General features: G+C 41.1%; 1 pseudogene; it reads right to left on the bottom strand.

The window, feature by feature from the left end:
• Positions 1-513: 513 nt before the first annotated feature.
• On the bottom strand, positions 514-1,606 carry LOC118846610 (annotated as a pseudogene).
• Positions 1,607-8,553: the final 6,947 nt, after the last annotated feature.

Here is an 8,553-nt window from a genome sequence, read left to right as displayed (position 1 = left end):
AGATTGTAAAATCTTCATTCACATCTATGTTGGGGGCAGGGAGAGAATTTAGGGGGCCATTCATTATGGCTGACAATTTAAAAAAGGAACAAATATGAAGGCAGATGATACAAAAAGTTTTTTTAAAGGATTACACAATTTACATGTAAAGCAATACTAGTACCTTCCCTCCGCACCCCAATCTGGACTTTTTGTTATGTAGCTCCTTTGCTCTAGCAGAAGACAGCCTTCACAGAAGCTTGTAACTCTGTAACAATGAATTATACAATATTTGGAATGATCATTAAAAAGACAAATGTACAATCAGAGTCCTCAAGACACACTGCAGAACTTTGGGGATATTTGCCTCCAACATACTTAGACTGCTCATCACCTTCACCATTCCAGTTTTTAAATCCTGAGTCAAGTGCCAAAAAAAAAAAATAAAACCATGCCAATCTCATCTCTTTTTTGGACAATTACCATGTCACACCCTTTGACAAAAAAACAATCAAAAAAATACAAACAGTCCATTTAGTAGCATTTGCGGTGGACAATGGAGGGCCCAGATTCATCATACTCCTGCTTGCTGATACACATCTGCTGGAAGGTGGAAAGAGAGGCCAGGATGGAGCCTTCAATCCAGACAGAGTATTCACACTCAGGTAGGGCAATGATCTTGATTTCCATTGTGCTGGGAGCTAGGGCTGTGATCTCCTTCTGCATCCTGTCAGCAATGCCTGGGTACATGGTAGTACCACCAGACAATACAGTATTGGCATACAAATCCTTACGAATGTCAACATCACACTTCATGATTGAGTTGAAGGTAGTTTTGTGTATTCCACAGGATTCCATACCTAAGAAAGATGGTTGGAAGAGAGTTTCTGGGCATCAGAACTCTTGTTGCCAATGGTGATAACTGGACCATCAGGGAGCTCATAGCTCTTTTCCAGAGAAGAGCTAGATGCAGCAGTGGCCTTCTCCTGCTCAAAGTCTAGGGCAACGTAACACAGCTTCTCCTTGATGTCACTCACGATTTTCCTCTCAGCTGTGGTAGTGAAACTGTGCCCTCTCTCGGTCAGGATCTTCACGAGGTAGTCCATTAGATCATGGCCAGCCAGATCTAGATGGAGGATGGCATGGGGAAGGGACCTTCACAGATGGTCACAGTGTGGGTCACACCATCACTGGAGTCCATCATAATACCAGTGGTAAGACCATAGATATACAGGGACAGCACAGCCTGGCTGGCAATGTATATGACTGGGGTGATGAAGGTCTCAAACATAATCTGAGTCATCTTTTCTCTGTTGGCTTTGAAGTTCAGAAGGGCTTTTGTGAGCGGCACAGTGTGCTCTTCAGGGGCCACATGGAGCTCATTGTAGAAAGCATGATGCCAGATCTTCTCCATGTCATCCCAGTTGGTGACAGTACCATGTTTAATGGGGTACTTCAAGGTCAGAATACCTCTCTTGCTCTGGCCCATACCCACCATCACACCCTGATGTCTGGGGCACCCAACAATGGAAGGGAAGACAGCCCGAGGGGCATCATCTCCTGAAAAGCCAGCTTTGCATGTTCCAGAGCCATTGTCAACAAAGAGAGCAGCAATATCATCATCCATGGTGAACTTTGAAGCGGCAAGTTTAAACCCTTAAGAGAGAGAGGAGGTGGTGCTGCACCTGGAGGCAGCGGGGAGGCAAGTGCACGCTGGGTGGAGGAGCTCACAGCTACCTCTGTAACCTCTTCTTTTAGGCATTTAAATCACACACCATGTAGTTTCAGTCTATTTTTCCAGAGTGATTTCATATCATTCCTCTACCCACACAGCATATTCTAGCCAAACTGGCCTATTTGATGTTTCCTCTAAAAGACATCCCATCTCTTGCCCTTCCGTAGGCTATGCCTCATTTCTGGAATTCACTCCTGATTCACCTTTGCTTTTCCTCATTCTCAGCTTCTGTTAAGGCTCAGCTTAGCTGATGACTCTGAGCTGGGCCCTTCCCAATTCCACCAGATGGCAATACCATCTCTCCATTACTCCACAGTCACTTATGGTCTTATGGGTTCATGCTACTCCTTTTCCCCAAACAGAATACAAACTCCTTGAGAGCAGGGATTATTTGGCTTTTGTCTTTGTATATTTTCAGTCTAGCACAGTGCCTGACAAAGAGGGAACCTTAAGAAATGCTCTTGGAATGAATGAATTAGTGAGTGAATGAATGAATTAGTGAGTGAATGAATGAATAAATGCCCCTGTGCTTGGGATGCGAGATAAAATTGAAATGGTCCCTTTCTTCAAGGCACTTATATTTTCCTGGGGGATATTACATGTACCCAGATAGGTAAAGACAACCTATTTATTAAGCAGTTTCAAGAGAGAAAAAGCCCTAACATCTCAGAGGCAGAGATAGGGGAGATCAAGGAAGGGCTCTCGTTGGAGGTGGCAGCTAAGCTGTGCCTTGAAGGACATAAGTATTCTAGGAAGCTTCCATTGCCATTCAGTGGTATAGGCAAGGTAACACATTTCTTTTTATGCAAAGGAAAATGGGATGGCCACTATTATCAGAGAACTTCATTTTGGTTGTATTACTTATTCTTAATAGAACCAAAATATAAGGCCAATTTGAACATTTTATGTCCTACTTCAATTTCATATAGCTCCCAATAAATGTTTCATGATCTTTACTTCGTTAGTAGAATCATTTCCTCTGTACTTTTACTGGATTTCATACATTTTTTACTCTAAATGTTCTCATTTTAATTTCCAAGACTTTTGATTCAAAAGCATAACAATTTTTCCTCATTTATTTTGTGAGTATAAGCAGAAATGGGGCAGCTAGATGGCACAGTGGATAGAGTGATAAACCCAAAGTCAGGGAGACTCAACTTCCTGAGTTCAAATCTGGCTTAAGATACTTATCAGCTGTGTGACCCTAGGCAAGTGACTTAATCCTGTTTGCCTCAGTTTCTTCATCTGTAAAATGAGTTGGAGAAGGAAATGGCAAATTACTTCATTATCTCTTCCAAGAAAACTCCAAGTGAGGTCATGAAGAGTTGGACATAACTGAAATGACTGAACAACAACAACGAACAAGTAGAAATAAAAATATATCTACAAAAGTAATGATATCTGGTAGTTTGACCTTAGATGGGTTTACCTTTTGAGGATAGGGCAGAGTGAAAACTGAGTTTGGGGTGGCCCATGGATAATCCATTGGGAGAATTAAATGAAATAGTAATTGTAAAGTGCTTAGTACAGTGCCTGACACATAGTAATCACTATTATTAATAGCCTGGAAATATGGGCTGAAGCAAAGGACTTGAGATACCAAGCAGAGACTGTATATTGCTTCTTGAGTTTGAGAAAGTTATAAGGAAAATGGACTTTTAGGAATAAGAGTCTAATAACGGCAACAACGTCTGGTGTGGGTCAGTGTATCACTCCAGTATCTGCCAAGAAAGCTCCAAATGGGGCCACAAAGAGTCAAATACGGTTGAAATGACTGAACAACAACAATAAAGACCTTGAACACAGGTGGTCCTGACCCCCAAGGCTGGCCTTTGCTCCAGCATGCTGCTTCACAAATACAAAAGTATACACAAAGTATACACAAATGCCCACTGTGGGATACAATTGGGGTAGAGAGTGAGAAGCATTGGACATTGAATCTGAGTTCATTGGATCTTAGAATAATCAAATCTCCTTCCTGAGGCAAGAATTCTTCGCGTAATACTCTTGATGAGTAGTCATCAAGCTCTAGCCTGAATATTTCAGCTTATTACTTCGTAAGACAATCACCCTTTATTCTGAGTCCAATACCTCTGCTAATGGGACCTAAGTTGTACACACACATACATACACACAGTGTGTGTGTACGTACAAGCCACGTACAATTACTGACTCATAGTGAGCTTGTGATTTGGTAAAACACACAAGTGTTTTTTGTATGAACTGCTATCACATAAAGTTCCACCCCTTCACCCCCTGTTCCTACAACATTCTATGTATTGGCAACTGGTTTTTGAAACTAAGCTTAGAGCTTTACGTTAATCCCTATTTAACTTTATTTTGTGAAATGTGGCTCATTGCTCCAGCTTGAAAGATCTTTTTGGCTCCATGAATTTCATCTAACATTATTAGTATCAGCTTCAAATTCCTTAAGCATACCATTTTCTATGTCTTCACCCAAATTATTGATCAAAATGTTGAATAGAACAATACTTTGGAGTAAGGCCCATGGCTTGTTAACTTAGGGCTTCCCCCTAACCAGGCTGACATCAATCCATTATTCAATGTTCCTTAGTGAGAGTCATTTAAGAGCACAAAGTTCAGCTAATTTTCCTAATATTTAGCCCATTTTCTCCATCTTGTCCATAAGTAAATCATGGGAGATTTGTCAAATGACTTTTTACTATCCAGTTATATGTGTATATATCATCTATATATCCCACCAGTCTGGTAGCCCTATCACATGCCCAAGACAATCTGTTTGCTACCTTGTTAAATGATCTCTGCAGTCCACTTACCTGTGTTAGTCTTTTGTCCTTCCTTGCCTTATCTGATCTCTCTGGACTTAAACCCTTGCCTTGAAAGGGTAGCAATATTTGTCAGATGCCTTTTGTTTAATAGTACTGCCTGTCCCGTGCCCACCTGGCCAGTCCTATCCCCTGGAGCTCATACCGTATTATCATCACACACACACACACACACACACACACGCACACATGCATGCACACACTAATACTATCCATACTCTCTATTAAGTTTCTACTATCGCAAAATCTTTAACTGAGCTTGCATTAGGTGAAAAGCACATCAGTCAGGTAATTGCCCTCCCTTGGAAACCAATTCCACTCATTACACTATACAATTTCAATGCTGTTAATTGCATCTCATTTCCAGGCAGAACCAAGATATTAGAAACTCTTACTAATTCATCTCCTGCTGTCAGTAGAAAAACAAATCCAAGACAACACTTTGGTTTCCTATTCTTCTTTTAAAACAAAAAGTCTCTCCTTACAGCAGGCTCTCTCCTCTCCCATCCAAGTCTATATGAGATACCTCATTTTCAAGCACCTGAACAGGCACAGAATTAAGAAGAAAAAAAACTGAACCAAGAAGCATGTTTCAGAATAATTTACATTTGATAAGAATTTTCAAGCATGATCTTGACTCTTCAGATTAAATATTAAAAGTGATGCCTATAAAAGTAAATTACACGAAGACCAAAACAAAAGGAAGAGAAATAAGGTCACTTACAAAATATTAGAATAGAATAGAAAGTCAGAAGGAATTACAGACAAGGAGGGCAGACTTAAAAGTTACATATTGAATAGATTACATATTTAAAAAGAAAAGTAAATTTTACTTAATTGTGTAAAATGGAAGTGCCTATTTTATTTGATGTTTGCTAAATTCAAAAGGTTTTTCCAAAAAAAGGAAAAAAAAATTAAAAGACATTATACAATTTTTTCTTTTCTGAACCCATACTAACATTTGCCACATGATTAACATTTGGAAACTAATGGCAGATAAAAGTTAGATGGAAATGGATGCTTGTTCCACTTCTGAACTGGCATAAATGTTAACTTTTGTGTGTCTGTGAGTGCCAGGATCACCAAGTGAGGAGCCAGACAAAGGAGGTTTGAGGCAAGAGGGGAAGGATGGCATGGAAAGTGGGCAACGACAAAAGAAGGGGAGAGAGGCTCATAGTAGTCAGGGTAGAGCAGGAAGTCTGGGGCCATGGCCCCAGTTTGGAGAAGGGATATGTATTGATACAAGAGGTAAGAATGAAGCAGTGGACTGGAAGAAGAGAGTTAGATGAAGCATCTAAAGACTCAGACAGGAAGTAAGGGCCTACTCAGAATACAGTTATCATCATGACATTCCCCATAGCAGTTTCAATATATCTTAGACTGGTATAAGAAATTAAATGGGAATTTTGGAGAGTTTTGCAGAAGCCATAGATGACACGCAAAGGCCAGTGGACAATACAGAGCCTATAACGAAATACTTAGCCCAAATAAGGTATTGTAACCACCCCATAAAAAAGGAAAAAAAATGGGGGGCAGAGCCAAGATGGCAGATGGAAAGCAGGGACTTGTATGAGCTGCCCCCCAGGTCCCTCCAAAAACTTATAAAAATGGCTCTGGACAAATTCTAGAACTGCAGAACCCATGAAATAATGGAGGGAAGCAGGGCTGCAGCCCAGGAAAGCCTGGATGGTCATGGAGAAGGGTCTATCACAACAGAGCTGGGAGCGGAGCAGAGCAGAGCCCAGCATGGGCTACGCTAGGACCAACCAGACCAGGAGCCAGGCGGAACAGGCCCTAGTGCCCTGAATCAGTGAGCTGTGGTGATTACCAGACTTCTCAACCCACAAACACCAAAGACAATAGAGAAGGTTAGTAGGAAAAGCTGTGGGGAACAGAGTGAAGGGAGTTTGTGGTTCAGCTACCACCCTGGGGGCAGTGGGGGTGGTGTAGCTACAGAACTACAGCTGCAGTTGCTTCCAGCCCCAGGTCCACCTGGTGGAAGGAATTAAGTAGTGGATCAGAGCAGGAGTGCAGAGCCTGCTTAAGATCTGAGTCGCAATCCAGGTTGGCAGTTCTTGGGGAGGAGTGCTGGTGTGGCAGAGCTTGCTGTGTAGAAATACCTCTGAAAACAACAACGCAGCCCCTCAAGCTTGGAACAAAGTACTCTCTACTCTACAAGCAGTCATACCCCACTGAAAAACTCAAGGGTCAAGTAAGTTGGCTGGGAACATGGCCAGGCAGTGAAAATGGACTCAGATTCAGACTCAGACTTTAGAATCTTTCTTTGGTAACAAAGAAGACGAAAAACATACAGCCAGAAGAAGTCAACAAAGTCAAAGAGCCTACATCAAAAGCCTCCAAGAAAAACATGAACTGGTCTCAGGCCATGGAAGACCTCTAAAAGGATTTGGAAAAGCAAGTTAGAGAAATAGACGAAAAATTGGGAAGGGAAATGAATGTGATGTGAGAAAACCATGAAAAACAAGTCAATGACTGGCTAAAGGAGACCCCCCAAAATACTGAAGAAAATAACACCTTAAAAATAGACTAACTCAAATGGCAAAAGAGCTCCAAAAAGCCAATGAGGAGAAGAATGCCTTGAAAGGCAGAATTAGCCAAATAGAAAAGGAGTCCAAAAGACCACTGAAGAAAATACTACCTTAAAAATTAGATAAGAGCAAGTGGAAGCTAGTGACTTGATGAGAAATCAAGATATTATAAAACAGAACCAAAGGAATGAAAAAATAGAAGACAATGTGAAATATCTCATTGGAAAAGCCACTGACCTGGAAAATAGATCCAGGAGAGATAACTTAAAAATTATTGGACTACCTGAAAGCCATGATCAAAAAAAGAGCCTAGATATCATCTTTCAAGAAATGATCAAGGAGAACTGCCCTGATATTCTAGAGCCAGAGGGTAAAAAAAAATTGAAAGAATCCACCGATCACCTCCTGAAAAAGAGGTAATAAAAAGCAAATATTTTTGAAAAGGGACAGGGTCAAGGGAGAAAATTAGGTAAAGGGATAGGAAGGAGCAAAATATAGTTTGTCTTTCACAACATGAGTATTGTGGAAGGGTTTTACATAATGATACACATGTGGCCTATGTTGAATGGCTTGCCTTCTTAGGGAGGGTGGGTGGGGAGGGAAGAAGGGAGAGAATTTGGAGCTCAAAGTTTTAAAAGCAGATGTTCAAAAAAAAAGTTTTTGTATGCAACTAGGAAATGAGACATACAGGCAATGGGGCATAAAAATCTATCTTGCCCTATAAGAAAGCAAGGGAAAATGGGATGGGGGGGAGTGGGGTGACAGAAGGGATGGTTGACTGGGGAATGGGGTAATAGAATATATGCCATCTTGGAGTGGGGGGAGGGTAGAAATGGGGATAAAATTTGTAATTCAAACTCTTGTGAAAATTAATGCTGAAAACTAAAAATATTAAATAAATAAATAATGATTTAAAAAAAAAAAGAAAACAATTCAGACTTCTTCTCTGGGATGGAGGGAGGGCCAAAATAATTTTGTGTGGATTCTCCAGATCATTGGGGCACCACTCCCCTAGCTTCTGTGATGTGGAAGGATAACTAATCTAAACTCACTTCAGAGATTTAGAAAAAGGCAGAAAATGAACCTGCAAGGCTCACTCAAAGCCACCCGGAGTAGGGTGTGAAGAGGTGTTATCAGACCAGGAACATCAAACAGTTCCACTTTGTCCACGGAAAGCAAATGAAATCCAAAGCAGGATACACTGAGTCCACATAATGACCTTGGCTCATCACACTCACTTAGTGACTCCCATATTCAACATCACTTTTTATCAGCATCTCATCCACACCTTTGCCACATGAGCTTGTTTCCGTAATTGGGCCAGAACGGAAGTCACATGACAAATGTTAGAGAAGACAAGTCTAGTATCCACAGAGACAATCTAGTCTACAAGTATGAGAAATTGGAGCAAGAAGACTCTGGAGGAGTCAATACAACGGGGACATGCTCCCAGTGATAAGGATGATCTGAATCGCAAGTCAAC

This window comes from Trichosurus vulpecula, chromosome 4 (assembly GCF_011100635.1).
Source record: "Trichosurus vulpecula isolate mTriVul1 chromosome 4, mTriVul1.pri, whole genome shotgun sequence".
Classification (NCBI taxonomy): Eukaryota; Metazoa; Chordata; class Mammalia; order Diprotodontia; family Phalangeridae; genus Trichosurus; species Trichosurus vulpecula.
This window is presented reverse-complemented; position numbering and strand designations above follow the sequence as displayed.